Source organism: Leuresthes tenuis, unplaced genomic scaffold, assembly GCF_036924035.1.
Source record: "Leuresthes tenuis unplaced genomic scaffold, fLeuTen1.0.hap1 SCAF_24, whole genome shotgun sequence".
Classification (NCBI taxonomy): Eukaryota; Metazoa; Chordata; class Actinopteri; order Atheriniformes; family Atherinopsidae; genus Leuresthes; species Leuresthes tenuis.
The window spans coordinates 10,406,356-10,422,827 of NW_027325378.1; the positions used below are offsets into that span (position 1 = coordinate 10,406,356).

Sequence of the window (16,472 nt, forward strand, 5' to 3'; positions counted from 1 at the left end):
CACACACTCACTCGCACACACAGAGCGACAAGAGAGACCTATCAGCTTCTGCTCATGCTCCTCGCCGGTTCACCGCTGTGCTGTTCCAGCCCATTATTATTGATGATCTTTTTAATCCTGAGGAAGGAGACCGAAGTAAGAGGCCATCCTTTGATCTCTTCTCTTTGAACCTCAAGTGGTTGTGCCTGCCTTTGCCTCCCTCTCTGCCCTCTCAAACTGGCACGTACACACACACATGCTAGCTGTCGCAGTCACTCACACACATTACTGTTGCCTCAGACAGATAAGTTGGCTGAGACATTGGATCCACTGGATCGGTTTAACAAAATCTGTAGCAGATCCTCTTTGTAGAGCTTCGGAAAATCCATAGCAGTTGGTTAACGTGAGGATTTTCCTGCCACTTAGCAGTGACTCCTCCACCACACGTAGTCTTCAGTTAACATACTAATCACCCTTTTCACTTTGCTTTGTCTCTCTGTTCCTTGGCCACTATTACAGGTGCTACATCGCCTGTCTTTTCTGGATATGGTCAGGTGTGCATGTAATCGACCTGAATTGATCATAGTTTCCATTTCTCTCACCCTTGGTTTCTATCACTCAATGACTAACTAGCAGCAAGTAATTATCCAGTTAAATTTTCTATGCATCCATTTTTTAAAAGGGCTAAAAGTGGCTGAAAAGAGTGGCTTTCCTCTGGCTGAAGGCTGTGAATTTTCTTCATCTCCAAACACAGGCATGGTGCTGAATCAGGCACTTCTCAAGTGAGCATTTGAGGAATGCTTGTTCAAACTGCTTGTTTGATGGTCTTGTCAAACACTCAGCCTCTACATTTAGTTTGCTGATGCTGTTCTGGGCACTTCTAGTCTGCCAGCATTTCAGTACAGTATTTAGAAGAACTAAATGAAAACAGATTGATATAGTTCCTATATAAAATGTTTGAGCTAAATGGATATATAGAATAACAATAAAACATCTAGACTGGGCGATTAGAAGACTAAAGAAGAAATGGAAACATTTTTATACATGAAACGATCATCAAGAAACGTGTAGATTAGTTTTCTTTCACATAAGTTTTTAGAGCCTGCTATTCTGTAAAGGAAGACTTGTTTAGACTACGTGAATGCTAAAATAAAGACCACCCACAACTTGGATTAAACGAGTGTAGAAAAATGGATGAATGGATAAAAAAGACCAAGCAGCATTACTGTTGTAATTCAGTCTTAGCATTCAGGGTAAAAAATGTCCCTATTATTCCCCAGAACAGACTAAGAGACACATCACAGACAACTGAAATAAAAAAGAATATCAAGAAAATGTTTTGACATACTGTCACATTTGTACAAATCAGATTGTCTGTTTTTAATAGTTCCTGTTAATTTTCTTGCATTCAACATTTTCCCAAATTAAGTATACTGTGTTAAAAAAAAAACTCAGTTCAGTTTGTAACACTAACCTTATAAGAGTGATCTTACAGAAATGTCTTCAGGCTTGACTGTACTGAAATAACAAAGTGCTGCTGTGTATTCCCAATTCTGTTTTACAGCTCAGTACTACAAGCTGAAGTAAAGCCTGTGCAACACTGCCCCCAGGGGCTCAGTGGAACGCAGCACTGCACCTCTGCTCTCTTTTTCTTCTTGCAGAAGTTGTGTGAGTGGGTGGATGGAGAAGCTAGCAGACAGCTTGACCCCATTAACAACAATCGCTGCCATCACTGGCACTTCTCCAGGAGTCCTGTTCTGAGAGAGCCTGTGAGAATAAATATCATCGGGTTTCCCATCGTGCTAAATATACGCGGCAGGGATACAGACCGCTAAAGTCTTGCTAAATCAAGATCAAGCTAAGCATTCGACCACATCTCGCCACCACCAGCCCACGCAAATATCCACAAGCAAGGCTGAAGTTTGTTTGTCGTGTGTCAGGGTGACTCATATGTTATAAAAGCAAAGAAAAATTCCGCTCTAGGGCTCCTTGTGTGTTCTCTCATGTTTTGCGACGGCCCTCTCTTGAGGTGGGTTAAAGAAAGGACTACAGGTGAAAAGATTCTCTTGGGAGCTTTAGGTTTGACACAGCTACGAGACAAAAACTGACCTCTGAGAAGTGCTTCTCTGCCCCATGTTGCTGTTACAGTTAATAAGGGGAAACCCTTACTGCAGATTTGAATATCTGCATGTGAGTTTAGAGAATGGTGGAGACTTAATGTAAAAATACAGTCCCAGAGTTGTTTGACTTAAGTGCAATCATTTTCTCATTGCCATGTATTGTGACTGATGGCTGGTCCTGCAAGATACAGTCCTGTGCAAACATCTTGAGTCACTCTTGAGTCATTTTTTATATTTTGCTTCCAAGTAGCCAGACTTTCTTGTAATCTTTTAAAGTGGTCTTGGGCAATAGTTGTCCAGGCTTTGAGAAGGTCTCGAAGTTTTTCTTTGGACATTGGCAGCTTTTCCCTCATTTTCAGTGCAGTCCTTGTACCTGACCATTTTCAGAGGAATGTGGTCTTTGACATTTGACTTATTCAAGCAGTAAAAAAAGGCACCTAACTCAAGGGATGAACCATTGTTGTGTCTACACATAACAATACAACTTAGTAAAGAATCCATTTTTGATTAATAGTAAAAATGGTGTATCATAAATAGCAGAAAGTGGACTGAAAATCTGTGGCAGCAGGCCTTATGAAGTGATACAGGCCTTTACAATAAGGCGTGTGTGATCACTTTGAATGAGAACGGAACAAAAGGCAGCCAACAAGGAGAGCTTTGGAAACAAGCCTGGGGAACTATTCCTGAAGACTACTTAAATAATTTAAAACAAAGTTTACTGTTGCTTTATAATGAGTGATCTTATCAAGGACACAACCTCAGAATAGGAATTAATACTAAGCCTACATTTGTATGTTATAGCAGTGGTTAACCACAAACTAAATTCCTGCCTTCAATGGGATGGGAATGAACGTGCTCAAAGCAAGACTTCACAGCTCTACCAAACCACAGGGTGGCAGTCCAGAATTAGAATATCCAGTTTAACAAATCACTACCCCTTCTTTTGAGATTTAAGATCAGGAAGATCAAGAAACAGCCTCTGAAGCTAGTAGGCACATCCCAGAGCCTAAAGCTAAAGAAAATGGAGGGGAAAGAGTCCCTGAAAGTATGAGTGGGGCACGTTAAAAATACAGGCTACCTTATAGTTTTAGTGTGTATGTGACGGTGCGAGTGTGTCACAGAACGTCGCATAATCGCCTCTTTTTTGTGGCGTCTGATTAAATTGTGTCACTAGTGAGCAACACGGACATTTCAGAAGTCAGTGGGGGACGGGGACGTCTGCTTGATAACCGTAAACGGGACTGTCCCACCCCGACAGAGTTTGTTTCGGGGGTGGAGGGGGTATCGAGGCGCGTCCACATCCTGACATGAGATCCAATATCGTCATAGTCAAAGCAGAAAAGAGAGAGAGAGGACTCCTCCTGAGAGCTCAGCGCGGCATATTCACCGTTTTTATGTCGTTACTTCAGTGTTTGTACAGCACGCTGCTCAGCATGTGTGACTACTGGATACGCCTGTGTGAGTAAAAGCCGCTGTTGTGTTCGTCTGTTTGTGAGTGCGGCATGATGAACGAGGGCGAGCTGCGTCCACAGAGGCAGTGGCAGGAAGTTAGGACAAGTAGCCTTCAACATAAAACAGTGTTGTGCCGTAAGGTGCTCGATGTTGGAGCTAGAATATATTGGATATGGCAAAGAACACGCGGGAAAATGTGTAGAAGTCACAATGGGGCTTGTAGTAGAGGTTACACACTCGAGGTCTACAAGGAAAACAACGGTTCAGTGAGGTTTACTGTGAAAGTACGCGCCGGAAGTTGTCTGTTTAGTACTGCTTTCACATTAAGACTAACGCCCATCCCCATGCTTTCTGCTTATTCATGCCTCACATGAAAACACAGATTATTTTCTGTTATCATGAAACAAATTCAATTATTGGTTGAATTAGTATCTAGCGCATATCTTGTGACATTTCTAAACCCACTAAAATGTGAACAAACTCAGTTTTTTTTTTCCTTTTGTGGAGACTTACATGGTACGTGGCTTACTGTGACAGCTTTTCACTGATATTAAATAAACTTTCAGGCCCTCTGCTACTTTTCCCCTCCAAACTGGACGCAGTGTGCGCATGTCATGTCAGATAAGCTGCTGCTCCCAGCTTCTGCCCATGGAGGCTGGAAAATGTTGATCACCTTCCAGCTCTATGTTTATTTTTGGTACATTTCTGCAGCAGAGGGGTGACAGGTGTGGCCTGTGCCACATAAAGGAACACGGGGCATCACAACACAAGTCTCTGCATGTTCTAGTTATTTAGGTCACTTCAAGTGTCCCTTTTAGAAATTAAGTTCACAGGGCTTCATCTCAAACTTTTGTGCCTCTTAAAGTGAGCATCCACAGGGTAGAGGATAAGATGCTGTGACCTGCCTCATGAAATAGATAAGCAGTGTGTCACTGAGCAGTCTAAAGCCTGTGAGGGTACGTGTAGGGACACTAACACCCTACTGCTTGACAGATGCACAGTCTGTGGCCCCATGTTTCTATTCAACCATCTGTGTTTGAGTGAGTCATGGCTACACTTGCCAGCTATGCTGCTTGAATGCTCACCTACCATCTCGCTACTTTCTATTTTTAGAGGGGGCTCAGAAGCCCTCCTGAGCACAACTTGCTGGACACACACACACGTACAGTATGCACGTGGCCCTGTTGACCCCACAAGGCTATTTTCATGTAGGATTATGTTACTATGCGTAAATGACGGAGGACATCCTGAATATGAGCTAATGGACACTCAGCTGTTGACACATTTATACAGGAAATCCTTAGTCATTGAATCATCAACTCATAAATAAGGAACGAGTTAAAGAAAATATATTTTAATTTCTGTTGTGTTTCATTGCGCATATCTCGCTTTCTTTAGCCAGTTAATCTGTAACTGTACAGATTAAATCAAAAGCTTGTTTAAAATGGGGTTACACTGCTACACTGCTCTTTCTGTTGACTTTCGTGCTTTGCTCTTTTAATATTTGTTTTTATTGGTAATTAATACTTATTTGGTGTTTGTGTTTATCTACAAATTGTTCCAGCTCTTTTGTAATAGCTCAAAATTTATCTTAAACTTAACTTTTCTGTAGCAAATAGGTATAAAATCATGTTTTGCTTTATTTTATTTAATTTAAAAAAAAAATTTCAATCCTCTACTTGTTCTAACTGATGCAAAAATAGGTTTTCGGGAATGGTTCTTCCTACATGATATTGTTGCTGAATAAAGTCTAAAATACACACACAAATACAAAATAACCATATATCATATATCTAGAAAGTTCCATTTTTTTAAAATGAATCTTTCACTTTTGGGGCTTAAAACGGCAACTTTAATGCAGCAGTTGTTATGTTGGAAAGACTCAATGTGGACTGTTAAACACAGAAGGCGGAAAACTTCTTTGTACAGGCTCTGACTATGAATGGAGGTTGTAGAAAGCTGTTTGGAGGTGAGATGATGTTGTAGTTTTAAGTCGGAGTAATGAATCGGGTTCAATGGCACTCACTGGTGTTGCACTTACTGAAAATGTACCGATCCACTTTTACTGTACAACTCTTTGTTCTCTTTTCATCTTTCACACTCACAAATGTCCTCACATCTGATGGACCTGTACTTGCATGTACATTTATGTGTTCTTCAATAACCTCTCTTAATTACTCCTTAACTTTTTTCTTTCGTCTTAATTACTCTACGCTATGAGTAAGATAATCCTAGATTTCTAGTAATCCATGTGAAAAGCAGAACAAAGACCAAACAACAAGTCAGGGAGAAATATGGTCATTAATTAGCAAAGCCACAAAGCTCTATGGAGCTCCACGGAGGACACTGGGCTTATACTTACTGAATACGTCTCTGAATAGACTGTGTTTTTCTCACTGAGTGTTGAACATTTAGTAAAAAAAAGCTACATTTTTTTTAATGTGGATTTGTGTGAACAAAACTAAATGCGACTTAAAATTCTTCACAAGATGTGAGGTTGTCTCTGCCTTGGTCATGGGTTTAAAAATGCTTCTTAATTTCACCTCACAAAATGAACACAAACAGACACCCTGGGAATTAGCTTCAAGAAGCTCGTACATAAAACTACCTTTTTTTTCTTCACGCACCCTGTTTATATCCAGCTGATTTATGATTGAATGCAAAGTAACCAATTTAATTTGTCAGCTAATGCTAAATATGTACTAACTAAAAATACATTCTATATCTAATAACAGCGGAAGGTACAAATGCCAGATTAATGCTAGTAAAAGTATTTTCTTCAAGTAAATGAACAAAACATAAAGACATCTCTTTGTGCACTTTGGCCATATAGTATTTCACTTTTTAGACTATTTCAAAGTTCTTAGTAGAAAAAGACATTAAGACACAGATTTGAACTACTTTTCTATATAATGTAGAATATAGGTTTTGACATTTTAGTCTAAAAAAATATCAGTTTTCAGTTTTAGTGGCACGATCTTAGAAAATGTGACTTCAATCAAACTGATGCTAATGAAAGGAATTAATCACAGTTGATCTAACTACTGTTCAAATATGAATAGTTGAGCAAACAGCAGGATCCATTCCTCAAGAATATGAGTGAGAAGTTGACTCTAACAGGACTTTACGCTTATGAATACAATTAAAGCATGTATACGATATTTATAGATTGTTAAGTAGAAAATGTAATTTTTGAGATATAACATTAATAATCCAGATTTTACTGTAAAGCAAATATGGCATTGCTCTCAACAATATTTACATTAAAATTATTAATTCAGCTTTAACTTCACCTTTGTCACCACTAGAGGGAGCTGCATTCCTATCAATAAAGTAAACCCTGACAATCCTCAACAGTTTCTTCTCTAGAAGGTCCCTGAATATGGAGCAATTGAAGTTCTGTCCTGATAATGCTATCACACGTTGTTTTAGACACAGCATCTGTCTTATCAACACTATCAATATCCTTTCGTGTGTGTGTGTGTGTGTGTGTGTATGACAGCTAGAGCGGCACAGATAAAGGAAATGAGTGAACATGGTTCGGATACCGTTGCCCTGAATTATGACTGACAGTTGTGCTTTTCTTGATGTATGTATGCCTCAGAGACATGGAGATTAAACGATATTGTGTAGGAATGAAGCTTTAAGATCCATCAGTCCGCCATGTCTGTTCCTGAGTTACACTTATGATATTCTCTATTTCCTGCTCTGGTGTTAATTACAGGGGCAGATAAAGCCCCGTCTTACCTGCATGTGCCTCTGCATGTGAACTACACCTGTGTGTCAGGGGATCAAAGCTGCCATCCTCTAAGGTGGAATTATTATTCAAAGAGGGATGTAAATTAAACACCTCTCTGGTGTCATCCGTCTGTCCAATTCTGTCTGCTGCTCACTCTCACACACACCTGCATAAAGCTGTCATTCCATGTGTTTTGTTGGTGCAAGTAGGTGTGTTTGACAGGAAACAAGGGCTAACAGGACCAAAGCATGTGGTGACACACTTGCACATGTATAGCATGCATGTGAAATAAAATGGGAAAAAGACACCATTCTCAGTTGTGGTTGGCAGCTGTGCTTGCTTTTGAGCATGAGGGTGTGTGCGCACATGTGATGGTGTCAAAGTGTTTGTGTGTGGTTTCTCCATTTGCAGCTGCGGGATCAAGCCTGAACTGGGAGCTCAATATGGGTAAACTGTGATTTGGCTATCTCCCTTCCTGGAGGAGATAAATCCTAGCCATGCTGGTGTGTCAGCCACTCAGTAATTACTTCATCCTGTCATGACTGTCTGAGAATGCAAGCCAGTGGGAACTTGCACTGTCGCTCTTCCATTGACAGGAAAGAGGAGGGAAAAAAAAACACTTATCATCTCTTTAATACAACTTAATGTCAACTTAAGTAAGCCACCAGATGAATAGATCCAGAGGAACAGATTTAACTTCAAACAATTAACATCTGTTGATCTAACTCTAGCTTCGTGGGGTTGCAATTTTATTTTTTCATCATGTCTGATGCAATAAAAAAATCACTTTTGACGTGAATCGGGCTCTTGTGATCCTAAATTAGACAAAAGGGCAAAGTGTCAACTTGCTGAATTGTTTCACTAGATGTCACCATAGCCACACCTGTTTTACAGCATCTTCCTATGAAACTGTGTGTGATCTGTTCCAACTTTTAAGAGGTAAACATGCAAATAAAGAATACAATGATGCGCTGACTCATTGTGATCCCAAGTAGCCTATCCCGGTAGGTTCACCTGTAGGCACTTGCTGAATATTTGTCCAGAAATAGTTTTACGGAGTTATCAATCATTTATTATTATTGTGTCCTCGACCTGAATCATCAGTGATTTCTTGCCTGCACATGCTCTAAAGAAGAAGTAAAGTCAAAAGGATACATTTGCAGGACTTAAGCTCTTCTTTTAGTGCCTGCTGGGTGTTTGTGTTTACTTACGACTTAATTGGTCTCAGCTTGTTAGGGCCTGGAATGCTTTGATTATAGCCATTGAGAGAGGAAGAGTGGCGTTTGGGCATCTTTGACACAGGAAGCGCAAGCAGGAGAGTGTCATTCATTCCTCTCCTCCCGCTCTCAGTTCAAAAAAACTTAGGAGAGAGGGGAAAATTAAGAGAAGGGCACAGGGAGGAGCTGACGGAGCCACAGCAAACAGTAGAAGAATGACTGCGGCAGTGAACCCCTGCTGTCTCCACTCTGCAGAGAGAACACATACAGCAGCTTCCTGTTCAGATGAAGAGATCAGTAGTCTACTTTCAGGATTACTCTACCAAGTATAAAAGTAAACAGAGTGTTTGGTGCCTCATATCAGGTGGACAGGGGGTGTTCTGTCAGGTAGGGACTGTCCTACTCCTCCCATTTCTGTGCTTCCTCCCTGTGTTTTGGCATCAGAAAGAGCAGAGGAAAAGCAAAGCCCTGAAAGGATTTCCTCAGTGTTGACTGTGGATGATCCTCATGGCTCCTGCATGTTAAAGCTAGGCAGGGCAGGGCCTGCAAACTTAAAGCCCGGGGGAATGAAAAACATAAGAGGGAGTGGGATATATAGCTAAACCTCCACCAAAAGAATCAAAGCTGTTTGAACTGGAGAAAAACATGTTGTTTTTCACAGCTGTCCTGGCAAAATACTGGAAGTTTTTTTGACTTTTGCTTGACAGCTAAATTGTGTGTTTGAGACTTTGTGTTGCTTTCACTGTTCTGGAGGGCAGAGAGTACTTTGGAGTTACTCCGAGGAATGGTGCACGGCTGTAAGTGGGTGGTTTGGGTTGTGCAGTGTGGGAGGCCAGGCCCCAGTGCAAATTAAAGACTTCTCTGTGAAAGTCCCAGACTCAGCTACAGTAATGTGTGTGACTGAGTGAGTCTGTGTGCAAGCGGCCGGCGGGGGAAGAGACCCAGCCCTACCCCCAAACTTTTTTTTCTTCTAAACCAGTCATTAAAAATAAGCCACAACTCACCCCTGGTGCATACCGAGAGACAGCAAGAGAGAGGGAAAGAATGCATCTCCTCTTTCTCCTCCCTTTCTTAAAGCTTTCCTGCTTCACTAACCAAGTAAAACAGAGAGGAAAGGGGAGGAGGGGAGAGGTTCAAGAGGACTGATTCCACTCAGAGATTTTAAGACACTCTCAAACCCCTCCCCCTTGTAAAGAGTAGAAGACTTTTTTTTTTCTGTTCAGGAGCGAAGAGAGAAAAAAAGATGAATGGGGAAAGGAATGCAGGAGACAAACGAGGGCTCTCGGCAGGAGAGTGGGAATGCTGGAGAGACCATTGTTCCTCCCCCACAAGATTCTGCAGGGAGTGGATGTAAACACCCAGGAAGAGAGGGAAGAGGGGTGTGAAAAGTCACACCTGAGAGACAGACAGAACTATGTAGCATCTTCAGATGTTTATATTCATTCTGATAATGTGCTTTTTGGACTGCATGCTTTGAACACACAGATACACATGCCGTCAGCGAGAGCCTATAGCTGCCGTCTCGTCTTTCCCTCCACCTCCTTCAACAGGATGTATAGGGTCAGAGGGTCGGGACTGGAAACCACAAAAGACAGTATAGCCAGTGTAGCCTGGTTCTTGTTCCAAATCCCCCATTCGCCTTTCTTGTAACTCCTGCCTTTTTGTCTCCCCCACTTTTTCCTCTCATTTCCCTCTTCCTCTTTCCTAACTTTCCATCTCCCCCACCCGCCTTGTTGCTCCTTTCATATAGGAGACATAGAAGGCCTGACGTTTGGTTTTGGGCCCAGATGGCTTAAGTGTGCCTCTGGCAGTGGATTAGGCCGCCAGTGTCTCCTTTCCCCTCCATGTGCATGTGGTCAGGACAAAGAACGTCAAACAGGGGTAAAGCGAGAAGGAATGCGAGGGAAAAAAAGAAAAGCCAGGACTGTGAAACAACACCCAACGCCGATGTTTCACGGCATTCCTGGAAGAGTAAACTCACACGCTTGTAAAAGCTGCAAGCCAGCTTTCCTGCTATTTTCTCTGCTGTGTCATTTTATGAATCAAATTAAATCAGACTTTTTTTTTTTGTCTTTTGGTGTTAATCTCTACGGAGCTGGCAGTGTACAGACTTTTTTTAAGTGGAAAGAAGTGAACTTTTGACCACATTCTGCTGCATTTATATGCAAATAGCTGCAGCAAGCAGTGATCCTTCATGTAATGACATGACACTGTTATTGTGTTTCAGCCCTCAAGGCTGATTCCTGTGTGTGTTTGTGTGTGTGTGTGTGTGTGTGTGTGTATGTGTAGCTTCTTGTTTTTTTGTTTGCTATTTTGGGCCAGTGGTCATTATTCCAGGGCTTTTCAGTCATAGTTTTCCACCACTTGGATACAACTTCAGAGACTTTCAGGTCTAGTGGACTGTCATGTTTTATCACACAGCTGTGCTTGGCACTTGGAGACAGTGTGGTGGCAACATCACTCTTGTTGTTCTGGATATTTTTAGTTTACCAGACACAGGCCTGAATGGTCTTTGTCAATCCTTTAAAAACATTAAATGTCAGCCTCAAACTCTGTCCTCTCTTGGTCTTTAATTTGAGTTTTACCCGCTACATATTCAGAGACTTATGTGGACTCAGACACTGCTCAATCACAAATCCAGTTTCATTTAATGACTTACTGATTTCTCCCAGCTACATGATTCTGCCCACAGCTATGTTGGACTTATTATATTTGCCCATGCTGTCATTGCCGGCACATCTGATGTGTCACTCCACACAGTGAGCCAGTCTACTCTTAAAGTATCAGTCAGTCGGTGAGCAATGCTGTGGGAAATGTGTGCAGTGAAAGCATGCGTGAGATGTGTGGGCGTGTTAGTTTTAGTGTCAGGACTAATGCTCAAGTTTATGCCCCACAAAGCAGATGGAATGTACAGAAACTGAAGGAAACAGCGTGGCAAACTTACCCTCCATTCTATCATTTTATTTTCATCTTTTTCTCATTTATCTGTTATTCCTTCTTATATTTCTCTCACACTCCTCCGCTTTCCCCCTGTACCTAGCAACCGTGCTCTCTTTTGTTAGCCCCCTGCAGGCAAGTTTTTTAGGGTAGAAACAAAAGACCGATGTGTCTTCTCGTGTGGATGTGGACTAGTCAGAGTAAAGCCTTTGCCAAGGAGGAGTGGAGAACAATGGAAGCGGCCTGGAGCCGTGACAGAGGAGGTCAAATGAGAAACCCCCCTTCATGTAAGAAAAGGCTCCAGAGGAATAGCCCACATTACTGCTGTATAGGAACAGACTTTTAGATAACATATTTCTGCCAAATCCTCAAAGAATATACCTGACAGAGCAGCAAATGTCATCTTGTGGGTATTTTTCAGTGATTAACAGTTACAATGTTTCCAGTGTAAAAGTTAGATATTTTGAGGTTATTTATTAATATAAAAAGTATCTGTATATTCCCCTGCATTTATACATTTCAAAACATTAGATATCTCAAGTCATAAAAGAGGATTAAAAGAGGTTACCAGGTTCTCAAAATGAACTTGGATCATAGGAAAGTGGGTTAAGTGAAGTGAATCTATTGCTTAACAGAGGGCAGCTGCCTGCCAGATATACTGGTGGCTGACAGTTGTAAACACTCTCTTATCTACTGATTCAAGAGACACAAGCCTGGCAGGGCAGTTACCCGCTGCTGACATAGGTTACTGTCAGAAGGGGCACCCTAAGCACACAGATTTGCTGATAGCCCTGCTGGTTGGAGGACACTGCAGGCATTTTAACCAATGTCTTGTGCTGATGTGCATGCTTAAGAAGACAAAGAAGAAAAAGAAAAGTTCATTTTAAATGTAGAAGTTAGCGCAGGATGTTTACAACTCTGGTATTGGTACCATTTGCACTGGAAACTTCCTCCCTTATAAGCACTCACACATGCTAAATATACTCCTTTAAAAGGCACTCTCAGACTGCCACCTACCCCTCCTGCTCTCACATACACACAGTGAGCTATTGTGTCTGAGAGCTCAGGCATCTGGAGAGCAGAAACCCTCTCTGGTGACCTCTGGCCTCTGGTGGCTGAGAGTTGTAGACAGACATGAAGGTTTCTGAGAGACTTTCAGGTGACTCAGAGCACTGTCAGAAGGCTTTTAAAGGATCATTGTATATTTTTTGTGCTGGGTTTTTGGTCCACGGCAGTATAAGCTGATAATAAATTATAGCTGATGAGCCACAAGCCTGCTATGGCAAACCACTGGAGGTGGCATTGAGTCGATGTTCACAATGGTGTTGTAATGTCACATAGAATGAACCTTTTAACTTTTTGTCTTCCACGACACTCCCTCAGAAACACATCAACAAGCCTTTCTTTTTTTTGACAAGAATCCAAGATAAACTGGTTGGTAGAGTTCAGTGACAAAGCCAACGCTTCAGGGCTCAAAACATCATTGCATATATTCATTTACACCACTATGTACTGTTATCCTGCTACGTGTTTGTTTATGATGTTATGCTAGCTGCTACTCATTACTCCTGCTGTATTTCCTTGTTGGTTGCTGTTTAGGTATCAAGCTAAACAAATGACCACCAGAATCTCTCCTTTCTGCTGGTACAATGCCAGGCCTCCTGGCAAACTTCTTGTTGCTGTGTATTGCCATGGTGACATTATCACAAAGGACTCCAGCTGGTTCTCTGTGTGTGAGCGTGCATGATGGGGGAGTGCAACAGAAAGAGGATGACGGACAAATGGACAGAGTGAGCAGACGGAGCCAGGCAGTAACTCATCCCTGTCCCTCCTCCTCCTCCTCAGTCTCTTGTTCAGCTCTTCCTCTCCATTAGTTAGCCTCTACCCTTTCCTCTTTTGCAGACCCTAACCCCAAACACAGTGCAGCTGGGCTCAGCTGTCAATGTTCCGCCATACCGACCGCCCCATGCCCTGGCCTTTGTATTTATTTGGATTGTGGTGGATTTGCTCTTGGCCTCCGCTGGGGGGAGCTCGTTCCTGCGAGCCTCTTAAATCAAACCGTCTGCTCTTTGAAGTGGCCTATCACACAGATATACAGCTTTGAAATTACAAGGCAACTGTCTGCCTTCCATCTGTCCAGCAACAAGGACATAGTGATTAAATGAAGAAAACAGCATACACTTATGCAGACACATAGGGGTCGTAGTGACCAGCAGAGTCAAATAGAGAGGTGGGCAGCAGGTCTGTTTTTGTTCCTGAACTGGAGAAATGAATGGAGACTGGTTTGTCTCAGGGGAGGGAAAGAGGGCTTTCTTTGATATTATCAAGGCCAGGGGTGGGGGCGTGCTCTGCCAAGAAGAACTGCTATTCACACCAACTTGTCGGCGTGGGACTTTTGAAGCATTTGTCAAAGAGGGATTTGGCAGAGAGCCACTAGAATTTTGTCATTCACAAACTCCTCTTTTCTTTTGGGATGACAATGCTCTCAGCAGGCTACCGCTACCTCTGTGAGGGGGGTAAAAAGATTAAATTCCACAGCTCCATTTCCACTAAGCATTAAGGGAGGAAGTTGGTCTTCTTCCTTATTTGCAAAGGAGAGAATACAGACCACCTCTTTCTTAGTCTGTAATCAAAGCTGCATTAACCTGATATTATTAAGTGGCAGACAAACCTTTATTTGTTCTTGCCTGTGTTCATCTGTGGCTGGTGAAGAGTTTCCCACATTCCTTCTTAAGGGTTTGATGGAATCCTGTGTCACATTCCTGCTTCGCTCTGTCCTTGACTGTCTGTATGTGTGGGAGGTCCAAGGCAGTGTAGCCGTCTAACGCTTTCATGACTGCAAGAGGATCAAACTCTTTCCTTATCATCTCTGTGGAAACTGGAAACTTGGCCTCTGTCTTATCAGGACAGTTGTTTTGGTCAGATGTTTTCTTCTCACTTTAATCAGACAAGAACTAATTTGAAGATTTCCTATTTTTTTTTCATTCTAATTAGAAGTTTCAACTGAGTCAATCCAAGTCCCTGGAACAGGCTGGCACGTTGTTGACAACAGCTCCTGATGGATGAAGAGCATATCATGGGCAGGAAGTCTGTGGTCTCCCTTTATGTGGAGAGGTTGAAACATTAAGCTGGGTTGTGTCAACGTTATATGTGTGCCTCTGCAAGAATGTGTTTGCATACATGTGTGTGTGTGGACATGTTGTGACTCTTGTGAGTGTTTACTTAACCTGTCATGGCATTCGAGGCCCCTGTCATTCTCTTGAGTGTCTGGTTCTCAGAGTGACAGCTAGGTGGGACACAACTCGTCGTGTCATGTTTCATACAATGCTATATTGAGCGGATTAAAACCCTCTTTAACTCTGCTGTGGGCCTGAGAGGAGCTTGAGCACATACCGTCATCCAGCATAGGCACGTACACACACACACACACACACACTGATGTGTGACTTTTAGATGACTTCAGGGGATAGAAGCTCTGAAAAGTGGCTGACATTCTATCCTTTGAACCTCCACAGTTGATAGGGGCAGGACCTCTCCCTCTGTATGAGTGTATGTGTGTGTTCGTGGTGTGTTTTTTGTCCCCTTGTTGGTTCGTACTCTCTGACCTTTCCAAGGATTAGCGCTGATGTTGATCTTATTTTATGTGAGAAGTTGACAGCATTGCATATCATGACATGCTCACATGATTTAGCCTCAAATGTTCCTGGCAGTAATTCCTACACACACTATATCTCTCTGAAGAAATACATATGAGATTCATCTATCAAAGTAAGTACAGTAAGTCTTTCTTGTGGTTTGCAGTGCGACCATCAAAGACACTCAATTAGCAACCGTGATCTCATCTCAGTGCAGCTTTCATCCCATCTGAATACTTTCCAGCTTGTCAAAACCTGACTGAAATCTTGTCTGGGATCGTCCAATCACTGCTGTTGCAGCAGGAGGGAGGTGGAAGGGTGGGTGGAAGTCGGCAGATGACTACAAGAAACCAAAAGGATGAAGTCAGCCACCCTCTGTTCACCTCCAATATGTTAAGGCCTCTCTGTAGCTGTCAGTGAGATGGCAAGGCACAAAGCAAACAAGATCCCACTCTAATGGTTTTAGACATGGCTGCAAGTGCTGGGTGTGGTTGGCAACAGTTGTCTGCCGCACACAGAGCCCCGATCAAGCCACGGTAGGATGTTTGTCTTTTGAAGGGATTAAAGAGATCCAGGAAACCCGCTGTCCTAGTTCTGCTGCAGAGCACACAGGGGACGACCTAGTTTTGATGACAGGACAGCACCAGCCGAGGAAGGAGATTCCAAGTCATAATTTTGTTAGGAGGTGGTTGATGTTTTTTTTTGTCAGACAGTGTTTTATGTTTCGGTTTGGTTTTTTTTTGTCTGTTGGTATGTTTCTATAGACAGGCTTCTGACTCAGTGTGTCTGAGAGTCTCCATTGTCTGTGCAGAACCTGTAGCTGTAACATGAGAGGAAGAGAGAGCTGACAGAAAAGGGGGTGTGTGTTATTCAGCAGAGCGCTGATAAATTTTAAAATTTATATACAAATCTGCTTGGATTTCATACAAGCCTTTACTGCAGTGAGTTGTCTCACTGACTTCTTTAGTATCATTTAACTACCAGTTAAATACCAGTACCAGTAAGACTCGTAGTCAGCACAATCAAATTGTTCAACATATCTACAGTCGATGTGTAGAAGGCTTAACCATGTAGATCAGTGGGTCAAGTGACTGACGTACTAATCCTATTACTAGATGTGGCTCTGATTTGTCAAAGTTGGCCCTAATCTACTGTGCATTTGACACCAGCACGTAGAACTAAGGCTTCTGGGTGAACTGATGCATATATTTCTGTAAAAACATTCCTGTATTTGTTTAAAGATTCTATATTATTTGAAAGAAAAATGCTCTACATGACAATGTTTTAATCTGAAATGTTACTTTGAATATCATCCAACCTGATTTTTACTTTCTTACGATGATTTTTTTCTTCACCAGAGATGATATCCCATCAACTTAGGTGGGATTCTTTG

General features: G+C 42.1%; 1 protein-coding gene across 5 annotated transcripts in view; it reads left to right on the top strand.

Annotated features, from left to right (window-relative positions):
• dlgap1b (discs, large (Drosophila) homolog-associated protein 1b) overlaps positions 1-16,472 on the top strand; it is an 88,701-nt gene that overhangs the window by 62,670 nt on the left and 9,559 nt on the right. The window lies entirely within an intron of this gene.